The sequence below is a fragment of the Psammomys obesus genome, unplaced genomic scaffold (assembly GCF_907164565.1).
Source record: "Psammomys obesus unplaced genomic scaffold, mPsaObe1.curated_primary_1811, whole genome shotgun sequence".
Taxonomy (NCBI): domain Eukaryota; kingdom Metazoa; phylum Chordata; class Mammalia; order Rodentia; family Muridae; genus Psammomys; species Psammomys obesus.
In genome coordinates this window covers 4,611,344-4,638,850 of record NW_026596109.1, presented here as the reverse complement: position 1 = coordinate 4,638,850, position 27,507 = coordinate 4,611,344, and the positions used below count along the sequence as shown (strand labels likewise).

Here is a 27,507-nt window from a genome sequence, read left to right as displayed (position 1 = left end):
TTAAATTTTTTTTTTCAATTCTGAACCTTCACAACCTCCTTTACTACATGTGGCTGGTTTTTTGTGTCTTGTTTGGTTTGGTTTGGTTTGGTTTGGTTTGGTTTGGTTTGGTTTGGTTTGGTTCGGTTTTTTCCATCAGAGATTGGAAAATCTGATCTCTAAAGAAACTGACTGGTGAAGTACAGGACCATGTTTCGAGAAAACCAACACAGACACACACAAACACAAACACACACATATCCATCTGTTGCTATCATCCCCAGAACTTGCTGTGTAATTACAGTATTGACACAGAAGATGTTGTGGTGGACAAGAGTGCCGAAGACCCCACTGCCGCTATGAACTGAGTGTGCAAGGCAAATGACAACCTCTCCTCCAAACAGGAGCCCGCCACACCTGCGCCCAGTGCATGCCAGGCTACTGGGAGGAGAAAAAGATACAGAACTGGGTAAACAAAGCACTCAGTCCACGTGAGGATGCCTGGGCACATTCAAGATGACTAATTTTAAGCGTTTGCCTGCTCGTTGCAGCAGCCATAAGACAAGTGTGGCCATGAAGGGGGGGCAGTCTTGGCCACTAGAATGTTTAAAAATGTGGGTTTGGTTTCCATTACTTGTTGGCAGTGTATGATACCTTTCTGCTCTTCTTGAGGAGCTTGGGGGACAGTGAAGGGGATGTGCTAAGATGGTTGGATCATGAATGTCTCCCAGATGCCCATGAGATGAGGGCTTGGCTCTAAAGGCAGGGCTGTTCGGGAGATGGTAAAGCTTTTAAGAGATAGGGTACAGGTGGGGGTCTTTAGACCACTATGACTACAATCTCAAAGGGGATTGTGGGACCACAGCCCTTCCCTCTTGCTCTTTCCTGGCCACAGGATAAACTGTTTTTACTCTGCCATGTAAAAATATTGCTGCCTCACCACTGACCCAAAGCAATGGGTCAAACCTATCAGGGACTGAAGTAAAAATAACTCTTTCCCTGGCCCAGTGAAATGGCTCAGAGGGCAAGAACACTTGATGCCAAACCAGATGACCTGAGATCAGTCTTGGAGCCTGCATGATGGAAGAAGAGAACTGACTCCCAAAAGCTGTCCTCTGACCTTCATAGGCACCCATACAGAATAAATGTTGTTAAAAAAAAAAAAAAAAAAAAAACCTTTTCCCTCCATAAGCCATCTCACACATTTTGGTCCAGTGATGGAGACCTGAGTATCACAAATAGGTCCTTCATAACCCCCTACTGTCCATCTCAGGAGCCTCAGGCCCATACGTTACATCAAAAAACAAACAAAAAAAAAAAAGCATCTCTTCTTCCATGGGCTAAGTCAAACTGTGCCCAGAAAGAGCACTTCTGTGAACGTTGAGATGCTGCAGACCCCATGCCCTCCCTTCATTCAGCAATAGTCCTCATGCTAGGAGCTATTCTGAACATAAGGAGGGCATAGCGCTGAGTGGATGTTCTGCCTGCAGGAGCTCGTGGCCTCCAGCTGAGGGGTTACTAAATCAGGCAAACACAGGCCAGGCCTGGGTTTGAGTAATAGGGGGCAGAAGGGCTCTGAGGTAGAAAAGGCTAGGTCCAAACATAGGCCAAGGTCATTTACTGATCCCTAGAGAAAGTTGGGATGCCTTCTTGAAGCTCTCTAAAGTTCCTGTTCCAACTGTGTAGGTTGAGGATAGTTAGTAATGGGACCACCTCCTAAGGCTGGGTGAGGCACAGCAGCTTCAAACATGGAGAGTATGGCACAAGGCCACGAAGGAAGGTCACCGTCAGTGCTGTAAGGGTAACGTGATTACCTGAGTCAGCCCTCTCAAGCTTTGGCTTTCCTCATAAACTACAGAAAATAGTAATTAGTGTGTAGGGTTATTGTGAGAATTATACGCCAGGAAGGAAATAAAGCCTGTGCTATACAGGAGCAGGTGCCCCCTGGCTAGCTCACGCAAGGAGCACTTGCTTAGGGAAGGAGTACGGAGATTTGAAGTAGTAGGGGGTGGGAGGAGGAAAGAGGGCTTCCATTCATGGTTCAAAGGAAGTAACTTGTTTTTTGAGTGTGACCATTCATACAGATATCTGCATTTTACCTGTTTTCGAAAGGCTCCCAGCATATAAAGCAGTTGAAAGAATTGTGCAGTGAACACCATAATCGTGCACATTTTGTTATATTTGGCACGTGTTTCTATCTCTACCCACCCTTAATGGCTCCTCAGTCCGTTTTTATATTTTATTTATCATGTGCAAAAGAGAGACGATGAATGAGAGAGAGCTAAGAGAGCGAGGGAGAGAGCCTGCATATGCCATGACACTTGATCACGTGGAGGTCAGAGAACAGCTCTGTGGGGTCGGTTCTCTTCTTCCACTTTTCTGTGGGTTCCCGTGACAGAACTCAGAAGATCAGGCTTGCACAGCAAGGGCCTGTATCTGCTGAGCTATGTCACACGCCCCATTTTCTTATACTTTTGAGACAATGTCTTACTATATTCCCAGGCTGACCTCAGACTTAACAGTCTTCCTGTGTGAGGCCCTCCACCAAGTGCTGGGATTGCTAACTTGCACTGCCACATCCATATTTTATCTCCTCCCCCTTTTTAAAGATGGGTGCCCAGATTCATCAGCCCTCCCATCTCAGATTCCTGGGTGCTGGAACCACCCAGTCCTGGGCCACTGCCTATGTGGAATCGAATATCTCTTTCTCTCTTTTAAAATCAGGTTGAAAGAGATTGGAGATCTTATTAAACAGAAAAGGGCTTAACATTGCCTTGTGACACAGTGTTTACCAAAGTCTTAGATCTTTGATCCTTAGGCCATCCCAGCCATGGTCAGACAAGCTCTCAGAAGTCTTGTCCTGCCTCGCAGCTGGCCTCAAGACCATTTCTCATTCAGGGACAAGAACAGACTCAAGCCTTGGATCTTTCCCCTAACTGATGTCTCTGATCCCAAGCTTCAAATAGACTCACAACAAAGACCATTCTAAACAGCCAGTCATGGCGTGATGCTCTGTCTCAATAACTGGGTTTGGGGAATGCTTCGGGCAACTCCACTGGCCACTAAGTCCCTCTGCAGCTCTGCACAGTCCCTGTGTTGTTAGAAGCCACTTCTGAGTCACTTCTGAGTCACAAGCATGCTGAGAGGGAGAGAAGAGAGATGGCTTTCCCGGAAGTACCACATTTGGTCCTTCTCCAGCCAGCCGCATCTGTTTGGTTTGCTCTGAGCATCCAAATGGCAGTTACAGAGGTAAAACAGAGAGAGAGAAGTCACCCTGACCAGTGGGGATGTGAAGTCAAGAATACCCACAGACTAGCACAGAAGGAGGCAGGCAGCATGGCTACAAGGAAGGCAGTTACTGGGAAGCTAAGCTACCAGTCAAGAGGAAGGATATTAGCCTGTGGCATGCCAACCACTTGCCAGGCAGTTGATTTGTATTGTGGCTTGTGTAAACTTACTGGAGAACTCATTTGCCAGCCAGCGGCTCTAATACAAGCACGTTCACACCAAGCTGCCTGGGTTTGAATCCTAGGGTACCAGCTATGTCACTGCAGAGGCATTAGTCAACCTTGCCCTGATTCAGCCTTTTTCTTATTCATAAAATGGGGACCTTTAAAACAGGTTCAGGCCAGGTAGACAGTTCAGTTCAGTTCAGTGTATCATCAGTACAAGCCTGGTGACCTGAGATTGGTCTCCTAAGCCAGCATGTCTCACCGTCTGGGTCTCAAACCATCTGGAGGTTAAACCCCCTTTCACGGGGGTCACATATCTCGCATATCATATATTTACATTATGACTCCTAAAAATCACAGGTTATGAAGTAGCAGTGGAAGTAATTTTATGGGGACGGGGGTTTGACCACAACATGAGGAACTGTGTTAAAGGGTCTCCGCATTAAGGAAGGTTGAGAACCGCTGCTCTAAACCCACAAAAAAGCCAGATGCGGTGGAACACATCAGTAATCTAAGCACTCCTACAGGGCCAGAGAGAAAACAGTCGCTAGGAACTCTGGGGTAAGCTGGTCTGGAGAAACAAGAGACTCGGCGAAGCGGGAGGAGAAAGTCCTCCCCTAACATACACACACAAATATAGATGATAGATAGAGGGGAGGGACAGATGGATAGATAGATAGATAGATAGATAGATAGATAGATAGATAGATAGATAGATACATACATACATACATACATACATACATACATACATACATACATACATAGGTGTGTTGTTTAGCTGGTACATACATGTTACACGCCCAATTCTTAGATGGGAAAAATGATGGAGAGGGAGACGCAAGGTGACTTGCAGAAGCTGTGCAAGCAAGAAGCAGTGGCCAGGATGCCCCATGTCATTCACAGCAGCCCTGGCAAGAAAGGACCACACCCCATCATCCTCCTGTACTGCTGTGAGCTTGGCCACCCCCACTCCCCAAGAGATGACTGGGAACTTGCCCATGCCACAAGCTGGCGAGCAGAAAGCTGACGCTTAGGCCCACACGAGATGAAAGCTCTTGTCTACTCACAGGCCAGTTGAACAAATTTTAGCTTGTCTTAGAGTTACGTCTGGCTCTGCCCCCCCCCCCCCAGGGTTTCTGACTTGCTGGTTCTAGATCAGCATGGAGTATTTGTACCTCTGAGAACTGTTGGTATGGGTCTGGGGGCTGATTTGGAGAATCCCCCTCAAGAGTTACATGCACCTGAACACAGGTGAGGTGTCAGCAGAGGGAGCTGGGCCTGAGGTGGAGTCAGTGAGGTTCTGCCACTCAGGCAAGTGCTGGTTACTTTCAGGGCAACTATCTTGTAGTGTGTGCGCGCGCGCGTGTGTGTGTGTGTGTGTGTGTGTGTGTGTGTGTGGTGTGCATATATGTGTGAGTGTGTGTATGTGTGTTTGTGTATGTGCATCTGAGTGTCTGTGCTAAATTATATGTGATTGTATGTGTGTGTGCAAGAGTGTGTGTCTGTCTGTGTGCATGTATGAGTTGAGTGTGTGTGATTTTATATGTTACAAATACATGTTCACACAGGTGTGCTCTGGAGCTAGGATGACAGATGTGATCTGTCACACCCAGCTTTTACATGGGTGCTCAGGACCGTCCTCCTGTTTATTCAATAAGTGCTTTCCTCACTGAGCCATCAGGTCGGCCCCTAATTCCTCTAACATTTGTGGTCTTGTTTGGTTCTGGTAACCATCACCCCCACTTAATGTGTTTAAAAGAGAAAAGGACACACTGCTAGAAACAAACAGCAAAGCTAGTGTTTCACTAACATATGTTCTACTCTCTTCTCCTCCCAAAAAATAGCATCTGCTGGGACACGCCGAATTGGTTCCAGCTGTGTCTTCCCAGGAAACTGCACATTTCAGGCATGGGCAGGAGGAGCTGATTTCTTGTGAGGGGCTGATTAGCATAATCCCACGGGCTGGAGGGGTCTTCTGGTTACAGGAATATGGCTACCTTTGGAAAGTCCTTTTTTTCTACACCTAACAGCTTTGAGGTGTGATTAAAAAGTCATTCCTGGAGAAGGAGGAATGCACTGGAAGAGTTATTTTCCACTCTACATAGCTTGAGCATATTCCCATTCATGGAGAAGCCTTGAATTTGATCCCAGAACTAGAAGAAAACAAAAACACTGCATAATTAAACCTAAACCGAGTAACTGATTAGAACCCAGAATATTTAAAGAATTCCTATAAAGAGAGAAGAAGAAAGACAAACCATCAGATAAAAGGGTACGAAAGGACAGCATCAGGCTTTTCACAGAGGCTGGTATGAGCAGCGAGTGTTTTGTGAAAAGATACTCAGGTTCGTTTTTTATCAAAGGAATTCAATTTTTAAAAAGACAAATGACCGTGGTGGCCATGGTTGCCGTGGTCATGCATGCCTATTGGGAGCATGCACGTATGCAGCATTTGGGAGCTGGCAGTAGACGGATCAGAAGCTCAAGGCCAGCCTGAGACACAAGAGACCCTGTCTCCAAAAACACAAGACAATAAAAGTGCCCAAAGCATCATTTCATATGCATCAGTGGGCATGCATTAAAATGCCTAACACTATCAGAACGAATTCTGAACTTGTATGAGGTTGTCAGACTTAGCTAATTTTAAACAAAGAGCCCTAGCAGGGCACAGAATGGAGGGTCTCACTCACCACTGGCAGAAATGAACCAGCCTAAAGCTTCAGAGGTTGAAGTGGTAAAACCCTTTAGGACCAAACAACAACAAAAGCATAAAACCTTTTATCCAGTGACTGTCCCTCTAAGTATTCCCGTTGTAAATACAATTATAAATCCTCAAAGTTCACATGTTTTAAGCTTTTATTTTTCTTAAATGTAGATGTGGGGATGTGGCGTAAGAGTTGGTATCCACAGAGGTGAGAAGCTGGAGTTACAGGCATTCATGACATGGTGGCGGGGAACCAAACTCCAGTTCTCTGGAAGGGCAGCACGCACTGAACGATGCCAGGGGTCCCTAGAAGCTCCGTTCTTCCCTTCTCACCTCTGACTTGGGGGGGGGGTGTTGAGAGATAGCAGAATGCTGCTACTGAAGACCTGGCTCTTCCAGAAGACTCAGCGGCCACAAGGAAGACTCAAGTGAATGATCTTTCCACAATTCACTAAACTCTTCAGACCCATGACGACCCATATGTGAGGTGTAAAGTCTGTACTGATGTTTATAAAAACAATAACCAGCCTCTTCTGAGCCTCTGTGTGCTGGGCAATCGCTAATCAACACAGCCACAGGATGACACAGGAATTAGCATTCCCATTTTGCAGATGATAAATGGCTGGATTTTAGAAAGATTAAGGGCCCCCGGCCAAGATCACACTGTCTAATTGTGTGCCTCTCATTAGCAGCAGACTGAAATGTAGCACAAGGTGTTCAAGTGATAGTGATGTCATCACAGAAAAAAAAAAAAAATCAGATCACCCTTTACAGAATCAGATAAAACCAGGCTATGGATTTTTTTTTTTTCATTATGTGGTAGTTCATCTTACTTCTCTCCTCCATGAGCACGTGGGAACCTGTCTATTTTGTGCTGGGAGACATGGCAGAAAGGGTGGTCTACAGATAGTCAGGCCTGGAGGCCTCCTGCAAGTCATTCAGGATCTCTTGATTTATCATGAGTACAAAATGGAGGAAATAAGTAACATCTACCCTCCTTCCTCCCGGGCCTATTTCCAAGATCTGACCAAGGCTGTGTGTAGTGGCAGCAAGTGCCTTTAATCCCAGCACTCAGGAGGGAGAGTTAGGAGGATCTCTGTGAGTTCCGGTCTAGAGAGCTCTAAGCCAGCCAGAGCTACTTGGTGAGACCGTGTCTCAGAAAAAAAAAAAAAAGAAAATAAAAAAGAAAAATTTGAGCAAGATAGTGTTTGAATTAGTCTGTTAAGTATTGTTTGATAGTCATATGATTATAGTCTATCCCAAGGATGTTTAGGAAGCAAGAAGAGAAATGAATAGTAGCGAAATGTACAGGGATGTATAGCCTAAAAAGCTGTGGGTGGACCATAACGTGGGAACCAGGAACAGAGACAGAGCAGAGGGTGCTGTGCATTCAGTACACAACTGTATTTATTGGTTTGTTTGCTTGCTTGTTTGCGTGTTTTGTTCTTTTCTTGAGTCAAGGTCTCGCTCTATACCCCTGGCTATCCTAGAATTCACTGTAGGCCAGGGTGCCTTCTTTTTTATTATTATAATTTTATTTTATTTTACGTACATGGTCATTTGACTGCATTTTTGTCTATGTGTGTCAGATCCCCTGGAACAGGAGTTACAGATGGTTGCGAGCTGCCATGCAGGTGCTGGGAGTTGAACCCAGGTACCTTGGAAGAGCAGTCAGTGCTCATAACCACTGAGCCATCTCCCCAGGCCCCAGCAGGCTGCCTTCAAACTCACAGAAGCTACACCTGCCTCTGCTTCCCAAATGCTGGGATTACAGGCGAGGCTAGAAGCTGGGCGTGATAGCTAACATCTGTAGCCCCAGCACAAGGGGGGGCAGGAGCAGGTGGGTCTCTGATTTTGAGGCCAGTCTGGTCTAAAAAGTAAGTCCAGGACAGCCAAGGCTACCCAGAGAAACCGTGTCTCTAAAAACAAACAACAACAAAAAGGCGAGGTTACAGCTAGTTTTAAAATCATAAAACTAACTGGTCTTAACACAATAACACCATCCTTTCCTTCTACCCAGAACCAGATGATGCATGAAATCATCTCTGAAAGAATGCCTGTTATCCCCAAACCCACAAGCTAGAGAAAAGAGCCGATTCTCCCCACCCCCTCTGTGTGCCAGCCGCAGATCTTGCTCGTATAAGGAGGGAGTCTTATGTGCATGTTAATCAAAGGAGAAACACAAACTTTGGAAGCCAGCAAGGTGGTGACGACGGGCTGAAGGGTCTCTTTCCCACCCACAAACGCTCACGTCTGCAGCAGCAAATATTTGCAGGACTGTTGATCTCTGTCAAGTTTTATTTACACTCCTCGCTCTGTGTCAGCACGCTACGGCTGTTGATTCTTCCCATCCGATCATCTATTTGATCCTTAAAGAAACAGAATGGGGTGCCTATGTCACCAGGAGGGTAGAACCTGGCTTCAGGTCTGGGTCTGTCGGCCATTTTAGAAATCAAGGCATGTCAGCCTCACAGGGATCTTTAGATGACAGAAACAGACAAAAAGGAGGACACACACACAGAGACACACACACACACACACACACACACACACACGCAGCCAATTCACACTTGGGCTGGTGGAAAAGGCAAACCTGGCTAGGGTAGGCGCGATCTACCGTACCAGCCAGGTCTACCACAAACGCCCTACAAGGGGATGAATTCCCAAAGAAGAGGTTACAGGTGGCAGGAAAGGCTCCCGGAGAGACAGTGTTTGAATGGCCAGACTGCGAGACGGGGGCATGGCCACGGCCGGCTGAGAAACCACGACTGAGATAAAAAAAAAATGTCGACTACCTCCTCCCAGGCCCCAGCCTTTGCACTACAACAATCGCTTGCCTCTGGCTGGGCTCCTGGGAGCCAGGCGCCCTGTCCTCCCTGCGGGCGCATGGCCTTCCCCACCGCCTGCTGGAGTCACTCAACAGGTCCGGGGCTGCTCTGTGGCTCCGCCTGGGGCACAGCCGCGTCTTCCTCCACCAGCCCAGTTTCCCGGGGGCTGGATGACTTTAGGAGGGTAACTTCGGCCTCCCTCTCTAGAAATGGTCTCACGTGCGGGGCCTTGCCTATCTCGTTCCCTTCGGGTCCTGGTGGAGAGATGGGCTGGATTAAAAAAATAAATAAGTAAATAAATAAATGGATGGAATGAATCCAGGCTACTGGTAAGCAGCTGTGGGCTGAGGCCCTGGCGACGACCGGATGGCTTGTACCTGGAAAGCAGCTCCATGTGGCAGCGCCTCGGAGTAGCCTGGAGGCTCCCGGAGCCGACAGGTTGGAAAAGGGGGCGGCCCGGGTGCAGATGAGAACTCCGGGAAGGAGCCTGGAGGATCGTTATCAACGTCCCAAAGGTACCGCACTGCAGGGGCTGGGCCCGGTGCGGGGTCCAGGAGGGGAACAGACCTGCTCCAGATCTGGTCGCTTGTCGCCCACGATTCCAATCCCAAGGCAGAGAGCCAAGCCGGCCGACGGGACGCGGCGGAGGGGAGCTCCCCGGGACCGGCCCCGACCCTGCGGGAGCCTGGGGACCTCGGGCCTGGCCTCTGCCGAGCGTCCCGGTGCCCGCCCCGGTGCCCACCGCGCGCGCACTCACCCCGCTCCGCCCGGAGAGCCGAGCGCGTCCTCCGCAGCCGCCAGCCCGCGCGCCACCGCCGCACCGCGGACAGCAGCCTCCGGCTCCCAGCGCCTCCGGCCTCGGTGGCGCCCATCCGTGCGCCCGCCCCTTCCCTCCGCCGCCCGGGCCCAGGGTCGCAGCCACGGTCGCTGCGCGTCTGCCCGTGCCCGGCCTCCGGGTGGACGCGCGGCCACGAGGGAGGAGCTTGCGGCGGGGCGATGCAGCTCTCGCAGAGGGGGCCGGAGCCGCGGGACCCCGGCTCACGAACAGGTGCGCGCGGTCACGAACACGCGCCCTCTGCTGCAGCGAAATCCGTGCGCCGCCTGCAGCAGCCGGGAGTCCTAGGCTGACACCGGGAGCCCAGGGGGAGCCCCGACCCTATCTCACAACACCGAGCGTGGGATCGAAGCTCCCAGTCGGCTGCTCGGAGAGCCTGAAAGGATGATTTCCAAGTCCTGGGCGCTAACTTTGTCCCACATGTTAGAAATGAGACCCGCGTCTCTTCGTGTGCCCGCCGAATTATAGAACTGCCAGCCAGCTTTGCAGTCACGAATATCAGACAAGGGACTTCAGCAGGTGATCGAAATTAAAATCAGCAGTGGCGGCAGATGAAAGTTGCACACCTCTAACGTTGATATATTCAGGAATATCCGGGCTTGTCTGTCTTGTACCTGGGGGGGGAAAAAAAAAGTCCAACCTCAGTTGGGGTTTATTTGGTATTTCCCCAAATGAGGACACTTCTGAGTGGAGGTGTCGTGCTCTCCAGAGGTGCTGATGTCATAAGAAAGCTGTGTTCAAGATCAGAGGAGGTGGAGAAGTCACAGCTACCAAGCACAATTTTTTTTAAGCCTACAAAGGATACTGATGGGTTAACCCATTAAATACGGATGGTAAAATAGGTACCTGTTCACTAGTTATGAACCCGTTGCCAGTTACCTTAAAATACACATTGGAAGCATTTCAGAATAAAGAGCCAGTAAAGGTAAAAACTCCAGTAGAGTGAGAGAAATCACTCAGAGTGTCAAGACAGCGCAGTGTTCGGAGTGCGAATGTGCCCTGTAAACCTGTAAGATCCTGGGTGTGTTCTTGCTGCTGTAACAAAGCACTGTGGTGTTTGCAAAAGGACACCACACATAGATCAGTGCAACTGACAGGAAAGTACACCCCTGAAGTGCCCCCAGCTGATTCCTGACAAGGTTCAGAAGGCACTCAGCCTATGTCTTGATGGGCATGCCTCTCCTACGGCTGGAGAAGCTGAGAGGCAGGAGGATGGCCAGTGCAAGACCAGGCTGGGCTGCACAGGAAGACCTTTTCTCACAATGGCGGGAACAGAGTAAATAAATGTAATTTTTTTTTTTTTTCCTAAATGTCTATCTGGGCTCAGCAGGTGAAAGCACAAGTTTGGCAACCCAAATTTGATCCCCAGAACCAATGAAAAGCTGGGTGCCGCCAGTGGCTTCAAAGTGTAATCTAACACCCCTACTGTAAGATGAGAGGCAAAAGCAGGATGGTCAGTTGGCTAGAAGTTCACAGCCCTGAAAGACCCCCGGAGGGTATCTTCCGTCTGAGAGTCCCCCTCCCAAGGAACAACGAGGCCAGGCGTTCGGATGCAAACTGCAAGAGACTTTTATTTTGATACACGGGTACCCGGGGCAGCAGAGTCACTCGGAGGACCTTGCGCGCCTCTCCGTTGGGGTGACGGGTTTTTATAGGGCTCGGGAGCGAGAAGCACTGTTACAGAAGCGAGAAGCATAGTTACAGGGATTTGATTGGGTGGTTTGAGCAAAGCCATAGTTAGGTCATGTATTCGAAACAGGGAAGGCGGGAAGGTGGATGTGAGTCACGCAGCCTGGAACAAAGGAGGTGGGAGACAGAAGACAGATGTGAGCGGGGTCAGGTCACGTAACTGGTTCTTATCTTAGACAGAAGACAGATGTGAGCGGGGTCAGGTGAGCGGGGTCAGGTCACATAACTGGTTCTTATCTTAAGTGCTCAGGGTGTTTCAGGCGCCCAACCGCAGATATCCTGTTGTTGGGCATCTGTCCTGCCTTGCCTCTGACCCTTCACTGCTCCAGTCTTTGCAAAGTAGTGTTGCCAGCATTATGCTAGGGCCTTATTTTTTTCAAGCCCTACAGTACAAAGAGAGGCAGAAACAAGAAAAATCCTGCTCAACAAGGTAGAAGGAGAAACCAACTCCCAAAAGTTGTCCGCTGAGTTCCACGTGTACACTACGGCACACACAAGCCAATAAAGGTTGTTTTTTTTTTTTTTTTTTTTTTTGTTTTTTTTTTTTTTTGAGGCAGGGTCTCTCTATTAGTTATTCATGGTTATCCTATATGTAGACCAGGCTGGCCTCAAACTCACAGAGATCGTCCTGCCTCTGCCTCCTCAGTGCAGGGATTAAAGGAATGCATGTCTGAATTTTAGGTAGTTTAATCCAGTATATAAAATGTGGTTGAGCCATTAGGCTTATGTTTTCACGGTTTCATTTGACATGCTCATCACCCTTGCTCCCTTGAGGAGGGTGGCAGCCATCTATAGCAGAGGCCTGATGTCTCTCAGAAGGGCAAGGATCTAATCTCCCTGATTTCAAAGAGGCCCTTAGATAATTAACCCTGCATGAGCAATTACAGGACAGGTCCATTTGATTAGTTAGCAATGCAGAATATGAGGATGTAGATACAAAATGAAAAATAAGCAGGAGGCTAGGAAACAGATGGATCTCTCTTTTCTCTCTCTCTCTTCCTTCCCCTCCCCCTCCCCCATTAAACTGAGATTTCTTTCATACCGACTTTCAGGTTTCATGGCCTCCAAACTGAAGACACTGGCCCTTTGAACAAGACATCTATTTAACAGAGCTATTCAGGAACAGCGGTCACATGTAATCTACTAAAAACCTAGGCACAGTTTCCCCTGTCCCCGTGACTTCTTAACTCAGGGGAAAAAGAGTGCTGGGGTTAGAACACTTGGTGTCTAATTTTTGTTCTCTAAACCATCTGTGAAATATGCTTCTGCCCCTTCCCCTCCTGAATCATGGCTTTCACTGTCACCACTCTGCCCATTCTCATTAAAGATCAGAGTGTACCCGGATGGCGTAGACAGTCCATTCCTCGGTGCCCCACCGTGCCACCCTAGATGTGCAGAGTCTTACCAAGCAGTCCTGAAATACTATCCCAGCCCCAGGGGCCCTGGCTAGACTCCCCTGAGCTTCCCCTGTCTGCCTCTCCACGGGGTCTGCCTGTACTTGGATGCTCACCACTTAGATTTTATGGGTTAAGCCAGGTAAATGTGCTTACAGCTTCACCCTTGGCAGGCAGAGGGAGAAGGACTACAGGCCCAGACTACAACAGTGTGTCTCCCTGGCACAAAGACAGATGGCAGGCAAGCAGAAAGAGTTTATAACTCTGGAAAAGATCAGAGGGGCTTTTCTTGGCCGTTTCTTCCAAACACCATGTGACTTCATGACACTTTCAGCTCACAGCTGGAACAAAGTTAAAAGCTTCTAGTTCCCACAGTTACAGTGAGCCGCAGGCTGGGGGGAGAGGGAGGAGTGCAGGACAGTCTTCAGCAAATCCTGGAAGCCCATGAGAAGAGAAGCAGCCTGAGTGAAGAGAGAGAGCCAAGTGCCCTGCGGCACATTCAAGAGCTTGGGAACAAGAGTTTCTTTTCCTGGCTCAAAAATGGGCACTGAAAATACAGTAAGACAAACTTTATTTTAATTAAAAAAAAAAAGAAAGAAAAATGTGTGTGAGACGGGTTATCAGGTAAAGGCACTTTTGCCACCAAGCATGATGACCTGAGTTCTGTCAGAACTCACAAAATAGAGAGAACTGACTCCTTCAAGTGGTCCTCTGACCTGCAGCACACACATCAGGCACACACAAACACCACACACACATACACACTTGCACATACCACACACCTACACCACACACACATACACACATGACTCCACACAAATACACACCACACACAACACAAATGAACAAATAGATGAAGTTTAAGAATCCAAATGTGAAATGTTCAAACCAAATAAACCCACTTAATAGTGCATCCAGCTCACTGGGCAAGGAGAAACAAACAAACAAAACACCTGAATTCCGTCGGTCTCATTGTGTATCAGAGGTGAGAAATACTAAAGTGTCAATTCTCAAAATCAGTGGGATTTGAGGAAGTGTATGTGCAGGCATGTAGGCATCTATGTATGTTGGCAACTATCTAAGGTGTGGGATGTCTGTAGGGTGATGATAGAATGAGCAGAGCTGCGAGAATTTATTTGCCTCTTGGGAACAGCACAACCCCAGCCACCCTTGCCTAACTGCTCAACCTGCTTCCTCATCTCCAAGGCAAGGGTGGCGGGTGAAGCTTGTAGTAGCTTTACTGCAATCAACGTACTGGACCAAATGGGCTCAGGTTTGTAACAGTAGCCCCTTAGAGAAGCATTGACAGGCTTAATGCCATCTTTTTTTTTTTCAATTAATAAATGTGTGTGTGTGTGTGTGTGTGTGTGTAAAGACAGAGACGTGAGAAGGCCTGCACCTGGGACAAGGGTCACATCCTTCAAGTTCGATGCTGTGAACCTTCCTTTCTTCTATGATGCCTAAACATCCCTATTACCCACCCACCCCCTTACAGAAGATTCCAGAAAACGAACTCTATCCTAAGCCACCACCATTGCCTCTGAAGTCACAGGGATCAACCGTGTCATGCCACATTTTTCTGGACTAATGGCAACGCCAGTGATTCTATTACGCTGTAGGGAACAAGCCGAATCCAATCTCACCTAAATCTGCCTTTCAAGCTGAAGTTCTCCAAGTTCGAAAGATTAAAAGGTGTGGTGGTTTGAATGATATGGCCCCCGTAAGCTCACATATTTGAATACGAGTCTGCTCCCCCTGCTCCACACACACACACACACACCCCTCACAGTTGGTGGAACTGTTTGAGAAGGATTAGGAGGTGTGTCACTGGGACTGGTCTTTGGGGTTTCAAAAGACTCACACTGTTGGGGACACCCTGCTAGTTGAGGTTGTAGTCTGGATGGGATAGCCATTCTGAGCTCCTTAAAGGCAGGACTCCCTCTTCCCAGCAGGACTCTTTTGCTCTCTGCTTGACTTCATCTGGAGAGTGTCTTTAGACACAGACACCCCTAACCACATTTGATATATGGCCTCTGACAGGCTTCCTGCTAGCTCTCCCCTCCCCTCGCCTATATGATAATTAGAAGTGGGCTATGTAAGGCAAATCAAGCATCCTTGAAGTGCCTACTTCCAATCAATTATGTACTCCTGTCCTTGGAGCCCCACCCACCCACTCCCCAAGGGGCATATAACCTTTGTTCTCTATAATTAAAGTTGAATCAGCCATCAGCTGGTTCCTGAGTGTGTGGTCCCTGTAGGGTTTTGCAACCTGCTTCTCTGTCTCAGTCTTGTGCCCCTCACTTTGTGGGCTGCTGAGAAACAGCCCCCTGGCGGGAGGAGAACCAAGAGCACACAATTCGCAATTAGCTCTTTCTCTGTCTCAACGTGTAAACTCTCAGCTCCTGCTCCAGCACCATGCCTGCCTGCCTGCTGTCATGTTCCTTGCCATAACTGTAGTGGACTCTAACCTCTGGAAGCATGAATCCCCAGTTAAATGGTTCTTTTATAAGTTGCCTTGGTCATGGTGCATCTTCCCAGCAATAGAAAAGTAACTAACACAAAGGATGACACTTGGATAGAGCTCCCCACTCAGGACAACTTAAACAGTGGTGGCAGGTGTGGGAAGAGGGGACCCTGCTCAGGCAAAATGTTCCAGGGCTTCTGAGAAACTTGATTCAATCGCCTATGACTGCAAAGTAAAGCTCCGTCACCCAGTAGCTGAAAACAGCTGAGGATTTTGCAGGCTGGGCAGTGCTCACAGCTCCGTAGCTAGAGCTGCCCAGGACCTAAGACTCAAAGTCTCCACTCTAGGATGACTCATTCCCCCTGCTGACAAGATGGTGCTGGCTGTTGCTAGGAGCTCTGCCAAAATCCTTGGCTTTTCTACACATGGCTACACTGACTTCCTCTCCATGGTAGCTGGGTTCCAAAATGGAGGAAGGCAGAGATGCCGGCCTTCCCTCAAGCCTTGGACCAATAGTTCCCACAAACTGTCTCCTGTGTATTCTGCTGGGCATGTCAGCCCCTGGCTCACCTCTTCCAGAGTGCTCTCATGCAGCCCACCCTCCTATCTCTTCTGCCCGCATCATCTGGATGGAGGAAGAAAATCTAGCATCAAACTGAGGCCTGAGATGGTGGGAGCCATCTCTTACCTCCCTCCAGGCATGCGTTGTGGAGAGCTAATCTGAAGTAGCAGCTGTCACTTTCATCAGAGCTGCTTTGACCACCTGGAAGAGATTCACAAGATTTCACCTGTGGACTATTTACAGCTTATTCATAGAAGGCAGGGCTGGGGAGGGTCATTGGTGCCTTACCACCAATTCTGAGACACTCCCTTTCTGCACCTCCCAGCCCACTGTATGTAACTTCACCCTAGTTGCACCTCAGCCTCTTGGTGAGAAAAGTTAGCTAAAGAGGGGGACTTCATCTACATAGCTATGGGGAAGTCATTATCCTTGCAGGGCAGCTGCTTTAGGGGGTCATCCACACTCCTGTAGGTAACCACTCACTCATGCTCTATAAGGAAGCCCAATAACTCGCTGGCTCCCCACATTAGATGGAATCTTACTTTGGTTTGCCATTGGTGCTCTATAAGGACGGGTAGACTTTTACATATGTTCCCCTTGGAAAGAGTTCAAGCACTAACATGATACAAGTCACGTAAGAGTGCAGGACGAGCAAGAAATGCCAGTGCCAGCCCCAGCGCAGAGATTCTCCAGGTGTTTGTTCCAGCGGTTCAGTCTTTGTATTCACATGCACAGCTGGGCATTGAGGGAGAAATAAATAGCCAACAGTGCTGGCACTGCTGGCAACATAATGGTGGGTGACGATTTTCTTGGGAAGTTTGGCTGTAGCTCCATGTCAGCATCTCCCAACAGACCACACAACCCAAAGGAGATTCTTTGAGAGCCATATGGACAAATTCTTCTGAATTGTATGTAGCGTTTTATGTTTCCTAATTTTTTTCTGAGTAGTGACATGCATTCCCTCTTATCAGTCATGGGTTGTTAAAGAAGGAGAGAACTGGACTGAGGGCAGACAAGGAACTGTAAAGTAGAGCTTTCTGGTTAGAGGGATCAGGAAGGCTCAGCTCCCGAGGTCACAGCGTGCTCCTGGTCAACAATCTTTTCCCTCTCACATGCGCCGCTTCATGAAGAGTCTGTAGCTATCCCTGCTGAAGCGTAGCAATAGGGAACACGCTTAACTCTCACGGGTGTGCCAGAACCTCAAGTATTTTATTTAAGGGGAGGGGTTGCCAGTCAGCGGTATAGGACTGGCTGAGCATTTAGGATGCACAGGCCTTAATCCTAGCACCTAAACCAAAAAGTTTCTTTCTTTTTTCTTTTTTTTTTTTTAAAGATTTATTTATTTTATGTATGAGTGTTTTATCTGCATTTACATCTGCCAGAAGAAGGAATCGGTTTACATTATAGATGATTGTGAGCCACCATGCGGTTGCTGGGAATTTAACTCAAGACCTTTGGAAGAGCAGACAGTGCTCTTAAACACCGAGCCATCTCTCCAGCCCCCCAAAAAGGGATAATAAACTTAAAATTCCTTCTTTGACCACAGTGAAGAAAAAAGAAAAAAAAACAGAAATTAATAGCTATTTAAAGAAAAAGAAGTAAATAAAACTTTTTCAAATGGAAAGTTTTCCAGCTGGAATGTTCATTATTTCAGACATCATCTCCTATACTTTGAAACAGTTAAGATGGTTACTCTTGAATTACCAAGTAAATAGTAGTCTTGATCTAGTTTAATTTAATTACTAAATAGTAATTTAATTTTACTTCTAAAATACCAAATACTAATTTTCCAAAATTAGTTATCACTTCAACTAAATATATTACCTTCTTTCATTAAAACTCCTCAAAATAATTCCTCCATATTAAAAAAGCTTACAAAATGCCATGAGAATGTTAAATTATAATTTACACATGAAAGGCAAAAACACCCTCCTAGAGGACTGTCAGAAAGTGAGCTTTCCTCACCCCAGTCTCTCTCTCTCTCTCATTATGCCCAGTATGTAAGATCCCCAAAGACCACCAGGAATCAACTCCGCTGCAAATAAATGAGGGTTTATTTAATATAAGCTTAAGCCCAGATTGCAGCAACCTCCTTGGTGAAGAGGAGGAGTGTAGTGGGGCTGTCTAGGGGAATGAGGTTTATAAAGGGAAAAATCGCAAGTGGCAGGTTACACGCCTTGGCGTAACATGATTGGGTAAGGGAAACTGACTTTTGAAATGACTGGTTTACTTTAGGTGCCAAGACCATAAACGGTTCTGGTCTGGCCATCTGGGTCAGTTTCCTAGCAACTGTATCTTGAGTGGGCAGGAAAAGAATTCAATAAAGCTAGTTCCTCTCCTCAGGTGGCTGGACATGTCTCCACCTGGCTGGCCTTTGTTCAGTCTTGTGCTTTAAGCTTTAAACCAATACCTTAAAAAAAATTCAATTCTTTGGTCTCTCAATCTCTTTCTCTCACATACACATACACACACATACTTTCTATACTCATGTCTCCCACAGGCCAAAGGTGTGCTCTGCTTTCTTGAGAAACATTTCAAAGCTGAGCTGACAAACACAAGCATGTATTCTATTAAACACTTTCATAATTATGGAAAAAAAACTACAAAATTTCAGCATTGGGAACATATTGTTGTATACTTTAAAACAAAGCAAATTTTCATGCTCTGAATGTTTTTATCTCAAAGGCAGATCTTTTTGCTTTAGAAGACTCAAAGTTAATCCTCACAGACACAGCGACACGCTTCTGTAATCTCAGCCATCCAGAGGCGACGGTGTGGGTGGGAGGATGGCAAGATCCAGGGTATCCTGGGTTACAAAGGGAGATAATGGAGAAAAAAATCCAAACAAGAAAGCAAAAGAACAAATCATACACCATGGATATGAGTGTGCCTGCTGGGTAAAAATGTTGCTGGGAGGAACCTCATGTGCTCAGCTTCTCCTGGGTCCAGCACACAACTGCCTGGTTCTCCTCAAAGCACCAGGTTTCTCTCACTGCCTCTCTCTCTGGTGGGGAGGCCACACTCTCCATTCCCAAAACTGTGCAGGCAAATGAAATAGTTTTTACTTGTGAATTTAAAAGTTAGATGAAACGTTTTAAGTCCTCGTAACTTGAGCCTTAGTTTTCATAGATCCACTGAAACACTTTAAGATTATTCGTACCTGGCTGCTGAGATGGTTCGGTGGTTATAAGCACTGCCAGCTCTTCCAGATGTCTCAGGTTCGAATCCCACCACCCATAACTCCAGGTCCTCTTCTGGTCTCCAAGAGCACCAGGCATGTACATGGTGCGCAGACATACTTGGAGGCAAAAAGTCCACATACATGAAATAAAATACTATTGTTGTTGTTACGACACAGATATGGAAAAATGGCTGCTCTTCCAGGAGTCCTGAGTCTAGTTTCCACACCCACATCAGGCAGCTCACAAACCCCTGTAACTCGAGCTCCAGGGGATTCAGTGTTCCTCTGAAGGTGCTGAAGGCACCTACATCCATGTGCACATAATAATACATAGAGACATTATTGCAGTTAGATTAAAGGTATGGTCTAATAATGTTTATTATTAGCCCTATAATTATTAGGGTCATATTATCTAACCCGCTACTATAATCAGATAGATACAATAGATTTTAGAATAGCCTTATCTTACCTGACGCAGGGCAGACATTAAACCTCTAACCTACCTTTACCTCCGAGCCCCATCCCAGGCTACCTCCCACCCACAATTCCATAAATACTTGCTAATTCTCTTACCTGGGCCGCTTCCTCCATCCACGCTGGACATATGCCTCTCTTCAGGTCAACCCATGGCGGCTGTCTACTTCCTCCTCCTCTTCCTGTTTCTCTCTCCCGTGATCCTCCTGTCCCCAAAGCAAACCTCAGCCACACCCACCTCCATCTGCCTGCCCAGGTGTGTTGGCGTTTTATTAGTAACCAATCAGGAACAATTTCATAGGCAAGGTGACAAACGTCATGAGGTACATGAGTATCAGTTTGGGCAACAAACCAGATCTTGGGGGCCAATAATAAGCATCGTAACACATAGCACCAGACCAACTCCCAACACTTGCATACACATAATAAATAAAATAAATTATTTTTTACAATATTATTCAACATATGCCTTTAATCCCGGTACTTGGGAGGCAGAGACTGGCAGATGTCTGAGTTTAAGGCCAGCCCAGTCTATAGAGTGAGTTTCAGGATGGCCAGATCTAAACAGAGAAACACTGTCTAAAAAAAAAAAAAAAAAAAAAAAATCTATGCGCTTACTGAAAGAGAAGCGCTGGACTAATTATATTGACGGAAAGGAAAATCGAGTCCAGGTATTACATTATTCAGACACTTTAAATATAGCACCATGTCATTACTTCTATAGGTAGTGACATTCTGCCCTATTAACCAAGCAAGACCTCTGATACACCAGAGAAGGCAGCGGCTGAGGCAAAGCACTCCTTTCTGTGGATTCCAGCTGCCAGCCGACTTGCCGCTTGCATAAACTCGGCCATGAAAATTGCCATCGTTGAGTTGGTAAGATCATCCTTTTGAGCTGCACACATCAATGCTATTTATGCATGCCTCATTACTTTCTGGGTACTATCCCGGAGCATACCGGCAAACACTGATGAACCCCACATCCCCACTCAGGGCAGAGTGGTACCAGCCACAGTGCGGGTGGAGAAACAGAGTCTGGATCTCAGAGAGGATCAGAGGTGACTCCCAGGCTGCTCCCAGAAGCACATCATTGTGAGGCACACGCCACCGCTCTCACTCACGACTTCCCACAGCACGAGCCGTGGGAGGTGCCACCACTGCACCAAGAGGTAGCGACCAAGAAGATTCTGTGGATCTTGGCTCCATTTTCGTGACAAAAAAATAAATCATACCAGGATTCCAGCTCTGATCACAGCTAGGAACTCCATCATAGAAAGAGTTTCATGGTGTCTGCATGTTTCAAAGCTTGGACCAATGGCTGGGGGGAAAAAAAGTACTTAGATGTAAAAACACTTGCTGTATACACCTGATAAATCTGAGTTCAATCCCTGGGACCCCAAATAGAAGAAGAAAATTGACTCCAACCTCCATGTATGCACTATGGCATGTGAACTCTCTCTCTCTCTCTCTCTCTCTCTCTCTCTCTCTCTCTCTCACTAACAGTAAGTAAAATGGTATTTTAAAACAGTTTTAGCCAAAAGATTGAAGCAAACAAATGTGGAGAAATTTTTAGTTATTGACTCTAGGTGAATAGCACCAGGTGTATTCTTTTAACATTTCTGTGGGGAGAAAAAAACCCTAAGCTTTAATTTTGGGAAATGATATTTAAGGTTGGAAGGATATAAACTGCCAGAGGTGCTGGGATAGCCCTTAATCCCAGCACTCTAGAGACAGAGTCAGGCGGGTCTCTCTAAGTAGTTCTGGGCTCTCAGGTCAGCCACGGCTACATAGTGAGACTGTCAAAAATAATGGTTATTATTTTATTTTATTATGATACTGGTTACCAACTACATGCTAAACAAGTGATCTCCCCCTGAACTACACCCTTACCAACTACGCTTTTTTTATTATTATTATTATTATATTTGAGACAGTGTAAGGCTATGTTACCAGGCTGGCCTTTTACCCGCTAGGTAGCTCAGCCAGGCTTTGAACTCTCAGTCCGCCTGTACCTGACCCTGGAGGTACAGTTGTAATTACAGCTGAGGTAATAGTTGTAAACAACCATGTGCAGGTTGACTGTCTTTCTTAATCTCTTAGAAATTTACATTACAGTTTCTACATATAAACAAATAAAATGCATGAATGTGGTTTGTTTTTTTTTTTTTTTTTAAATATCTGTCCAGCACTCAGGAGGCAAAGGCAGGAAGATCTCTGTGAGTTCAAGGCCAGCCTGGACTATAGAGAGGGTTCCAGGATAGCCAGGGCTACACAGAGAAACCCTGTCTTGAAAAACTATTGTGGGTTATTAGTATTTATTGATTTATCTTTTAGTTAAGCAGTGGTTATTCCTAAACCAGCTGTATACCCAAATCACCACACAGACACTAGGATTTATTTAATTAACCTAGAGCACAATGCTGGGCAATGATTACTCCATCTTAAACCTCCAAACCCCCCTCATTTCCTACCATTCAAATTTCATCCATTATACTTGCTTTTAGTGATATCTCTCCTTGTGGTTCAACGTCCTCTCCTGCCGTTCTCTGCTCTTCCCACTCCCTTCTTTCTCCTCCCCTCTGGACCAGGATGTCCCACCCTATTCTCTCCGTTGCTCAACACTGTGGCTGCTTGTTTTATTGACAATACAGAGAACAAATGTTTACACAAATTTGAGACAGGTGAAGCTTAAAATAAGCATCACAATGCAATGTCCAGATTGAAACCAGATAGTGGGGTAGAGAAATCAGCATTTGAATGAACAAGGGTAAATTGTATACATTCCACAAGAACATCATACCAACAAAAAAACAAAACAAAACAAAAAAAGAAAAAGGAAAAAAAGAAACACAATAGAAAGGTGTTTTAATCTAGAAGAGGAAACAACACAATCAAATTCCAGCCTAGCTTGGAATTAAGTCAGAAAATTAAGTCAGAAAACAGGACTAAATTTTCCAGTTCACGGAGTTGTAAAATTTTTATTTTCTTTCAAGACAGAACATATTTATGGTACCCTTTCTAAATAAACAGAAGTATTTGTAGTTTCAAACAACGCCGACCCTACAAATGTGATGCTAGATAGGCTTTTGTGTTGCTTAGACTTCTCTCGAATCCTCGCTCTGGATGGCGGGAGTTGTGCCGTGTCCTTCCAGACGACACCCAGCACTCTGGGGCCTCGATTCCACGTGCATATGAAAATGCAAACCTAGTTTCTTACTGTTCGCCTTTCCTTGTACACGCCACCCACGTTTCGGAATTATCTTAGCTGTGGCTGCTGTACACCTGTCTTAGTCCGTGTTCTACAGCTGCCGCTGTGAAGAGACACCACCACCAAGGCAACTTAGAAGAGGAAGCATTTAATTGAGGAGCTTGCTTAAGGTTTCAGAGGGTTGGCCCACGCCCGTCATGGTGGGAAGCATGGTGGCAGGCGGCCAGGCGTGGCACTGGAGCAGTAGCCGAGACCTTCCATCTGATCTGCAAGACGGAGGCAGACAGAGAGCAAGACCAGGCCTGGGTGCAAATTATACGCATCTATGGCTCCATTATCATCAAACCACCACATGTGCCCTGAATTCCGCTGTGTTGTTACGGCCACTGGTTTCTTTTACATTTCTTTGTGGAATTTCCCACATTCATGTTTTCTTCTCTTTGTGCCTTTTCAATTTGGCATTTGGTTGTTTTGTTGTTGTTGTTTTGTTTTTTGCCAGGCAGTGGTGGCACACACCTCTAAACCCAGCACGCTGGAAGCAGAAGCAGGCAGATTTCTGAGTTTGAGGCCAGCCTGGTCTACAGAGCAAGTTCCAGGACAGCCAAGGCTACACAGAGAAAACCTATCTAGAAAAATATATTTTATATAATTATTTATATAAAATATATAATATGTATATATTTTACCAATACTATTTACAGTTCCTCTATTGATCTTTTTCATTTCAATTTTAATAAAACTTAAGCAGTATAAAATATCCAGGTGATTATATATTTTCAAAATAACTCGGGGAAGTCTACATTTTTAAGAAACCAGTGAGGTGATTCAGTGGGTAGAGACATTGTGACCAACCCTGATGAATGGAGTTCAATCTCTAGGACTTAACCTATTTCCTCAAATTGTCCCCTGAGCTCCACACACTTCCGGAATATGTGCATGCACACATACCCATGATAAATAAATAAATAAATGTAATGAAAAGCTTAAAACCACCCACAAAATAGCAAAAACAACAAGAAGTAGATTCAACAGCAAGTCTTTTTTTTTTTTTTTTTTTTTTTTACGATTTATTTATTATTTATACAGTTTTCTCCCTGCATGTACACCTGCAGGTCAGAAGAGAGGAGCAGATATCACTACAGATGGTCAGGAGCCATCACGCCCTTAACCTCTGTGCCATCTCTCCAGTCAGCAAGTCTTTCAAACTTAAAGTTTGAGACAGGAAGGAAACACTCATCTGCGCTTGTCCTCATCTCTGCTGGACCTTGCTTGATTCATGATCACTTTTTTTTTCTTCTTTTGTCTTGTACATGCTCATTTTCTTGACTCTCGAATCTTTAATCTTTTTCTACTCAGGACCTGACCTCCTTATTTTTCGGTAGGGAGAACTTCAATTTGTTGTCCTCACTGCTTTAGTTTTATTTTTTATACTTTTGATGCTTAATATCAACTGCTGACTGGATAAAATCTAGACCCAATTGGAGACAGGCCTCTGGGCAAGCCTGTCAGGGATTACCTTGTTAGGTTAATGGAGTAGGAAGAATGGGCCACTGTGGATGGTATCATTTTTTTTATTTCACAAAAGAACAAGTGAACTGAACACGGCCATCATCTCTCTCTGCTTCCTGACTATAGATGCAATTTTACCAGCTGTTGCAAGCCCCCACTGCCTTGACTACCCTCTCCTTTGGATGGCACCTCCAACCGTAAGCCAAGACAAACTCATTCGCTTTTAAGTTGCTTTTGTCATGGAATTTAGCACAGCAATGGGAAAATAACTAACCTAATACTTGGCTTTGATCTCTAACAGTCTTCTCCCCCACTCCCACCCCCACCCCACTGCTACTTACTATTTGAGCTAGCATGATTATGGTCTTCTCTTTTCACCCTCAGAATTTTCATTTCTGTATGAATTCTTTTTTTTATTGCCCCTTACCCCACCCCGTTTCTACTTTGACTTTTTCCTCTGAGCTATGTGAATCTCTCCTATTGCTTTCATTTTCCTGTGTTCTCTCTCAGCTTCATGACCTTCCTCTTCTCTTGTATTCTATCTATCTATCTATCTATCTATCTATCTATCTATCTATCTATCTATCTTTGCTTCTGGTGAAATCTCTTTCAGGATCACACTCTCTTGCTTCTGTGTCTACTTCTGGGCTCTTTTGCTCTCCTGTTCCCTATTTGCTTTTGATTGGACTGTGTTCTTTACTGCCATCCCCTGCTTTGGTTGGGCTCATGCTCACTACTTTTGGATTCTGCCCATGTTTTTATGACCTCTGCCCCTTTCCTGATCTGTCCCTTCGGAATCAGACTTTTCTTTAACATTCTTGCAACCCCTTCTTTACTTTTGCATCTCACCTTTACTCTTGGATTTTTCTTTTGAACTGCCACCATTCCTCGCTTTTTTTGTTTGTTTGTTTGTTTGTTTTATTTTTAAGACAGGGTCTCTCTGTGTAACAGCCCTGGCTATCCTGGACTCACTTTGTAGACCATACTGGTCTTGAATTCACAGAGATCCACCTGCATCTACCTTCTGAGTGCTAGGATTAAAGGCGTGTACCACCATGCCTGGCTTTGATTTTTAATTTACTTGTCATCTTCTTCTAAATGTCTTCTGATGTCTCTGTCTTTGCAGTCAGATGTGGTTTCAACCTTCTCTTCATTTTCTCTTTTCCGTGTGGACTCTCAGGTGAGTTTATGATCAGGTTTTTTTTTTTTTCCTTTTTTCATCTTCTTTTTAAACGTTTTCTTTCATTTCATTCAGCTCACTCTTACCCCCTTCCACCCATCCTTTGCCACTGGACACCCTGAGTGCCTCTAATGCTGAGAGTTCTCAGCATGGCTGGACAGGTCTCTTGATCTGCATCAATAGTTCAGAAATGTCCTCTTTCTTTACCCTTCCTATGAGACCCAGTAACTAGGAGTCCTCTGTGTAGGAAGTGGCTGAAATCAGGTGGACCACCCCATCTGTCCTCCACCCACCCACCGACCCCTGCTATTTTTCCTTTCCCGGCCATTGGCTTTAGGAAGACTTTTTCCTCACTAGGAATCTATTTTCTGGTACAGAAGGGGTCTCCTTCGAATAGACAACAGACAGAAGGGGTGGGGTGGGGCTTCAAGATTTTCAGCCTCAACTTCACTAGATGTTGTTCTTGGACTTGTTTTCTTTTTTGTGGTTTCAGGATTTTTTTTCCCTTTGTTCCCTCCTCTTCTTTTTTTTCTTTTCCTTTTTTTTTCTTTTAATTTCTCTTCAGAAGCATTTCAGAATGAGAACATTTAGAATTACTCGAGCTCTCAGAATGACAATGATGATAAAGATTGGTGACTGTGAGTCATACTTTGGCAATGGTTTGCTAGCTGCATCTGTTTTCTTTGTTTATAACTGTCACAGAACTTCTTGACCTGAGACCACCTGCCAATGCCAACTGTGATAATCATCACACTCAGGAGCTGGTTTCCTTCTTAAGAAGAATCAGGAACCATTTCATCCACCCCTCTATTGGCCATTGAAAGAAATCCTGCATTTATCAGCAAAATTCTCCTTTTAAGTTCCTCCATACATTCTCCTTTACTTCCATTCCATACACTGAAGTTGTGTCTCTGAACACTGATCCCCCTTGCAACTCTATACAAAGTTAACAAAAATTCTCACGTTTGGCAGCACAACACTAGGAAAGTGACCCAAAGATAACTCTTGTAGTAAGTCGATTGCTAATGACAGTGTCAGGAAACATATTGAGAATGCTAGACATTTATTCTCACAGTTCAATACTTCAGTCTTTATTTATTTATCTATTTATTTTACTTGAGTGCTCTATCTGCATGCATGCCAGAAGGAGGCATCAGATCTCACTATAGATGGTTGTGAGCCACCATGGGGTGGCTGGGAATTGAACTCAGGACTTCTGGAAAAGCAGCCCATCCCCTTAACCACCAAGCCATCTCCCCAGCCCCTACTTCAGTCTTTCAAATGAGAAAAGAAAGAAACCTCCACCATGAGCGACTGATCCAAGCCCTTTGCTTCCACCCTGATACGGTTTCGTCTTTTCCAGCTCATCCCACTAACTGCCTCCCTTCCCGCAGTCCATCCTGGAATGAAAAGAGCTGATTCTCTCGTTGTTTTTTTGTTTTGCTTTGTTTTTGTTGTTTTGCCTTTGCTTGAACAAGTTGATTTCTCAGCTTTAAACAAAATCCTTCAATCTCCACCTACTTCCTCCACAGCGACTGAGCCGCTTGGTGTGCTCTGCGGTTTTGCTTCTTTCTCATTTCTCTTCTTTTGCACACCATTTCTGCTCCTCTATGGCTACTTTCACTTTAGTCTCTTCAATTACATGAACTGTATGTGCACCACAGTTCTTAACGTACTCTCTAGATTCTTGTTATTGAGTAGGAAGTAACAGGGTCCGAAGCGAGGTCAATCAGAGCTGGTGCTGTTTAGTTGAAGACTGCTTATCCATATCCCTCGCAGCTGAGGCTCAGCGAGCTAGATGGTATTATTCCATTGTGGTTTTGCCAGCATGTGAGTTGCTTGGACTTTCTGCATGGAGGCCCAGATTTTCCTGTTTCTTGAAGAATGCCTTAGAGCTAAACATTCTGAATTAAGTCTAAGTCTCAAATTTCCACAATACACTCTATTGAGATATTGAAATATATATATAGGATTTTTAAACCTATTTTTATAAGCTATATCCCATTATAAATTTGAATGTTGTTCTTGACTCATGGTCTTGTTTT

At 45.7% G+C, this 27,507-nt stretch overlaps 1 protein-coding gene across 1 annotated transcript in view; it reads right to left on the bottom strand.

Moving 5' to 3' along the window:
• Nucleotides 1-9,740, bottom strand: part of Dnajc6 (DnaJ heat shock protein family (Hsp40) member C6) — a 154,002-nt gene extending 144,262 nt beyond the window's left edge. The window contains exon 1 of the mRNA XM_055628887.1: nt 9,724-9,740. The gene's annotated coding sequence lies outside the window, so the exon portion shown is untranslated. The remainder of the gene's footprint in view (nt 1-9,723) is intronic.
• Between the last annotated feature and the right edge of the window lie 17,767 nt (nt 9,741-27,507).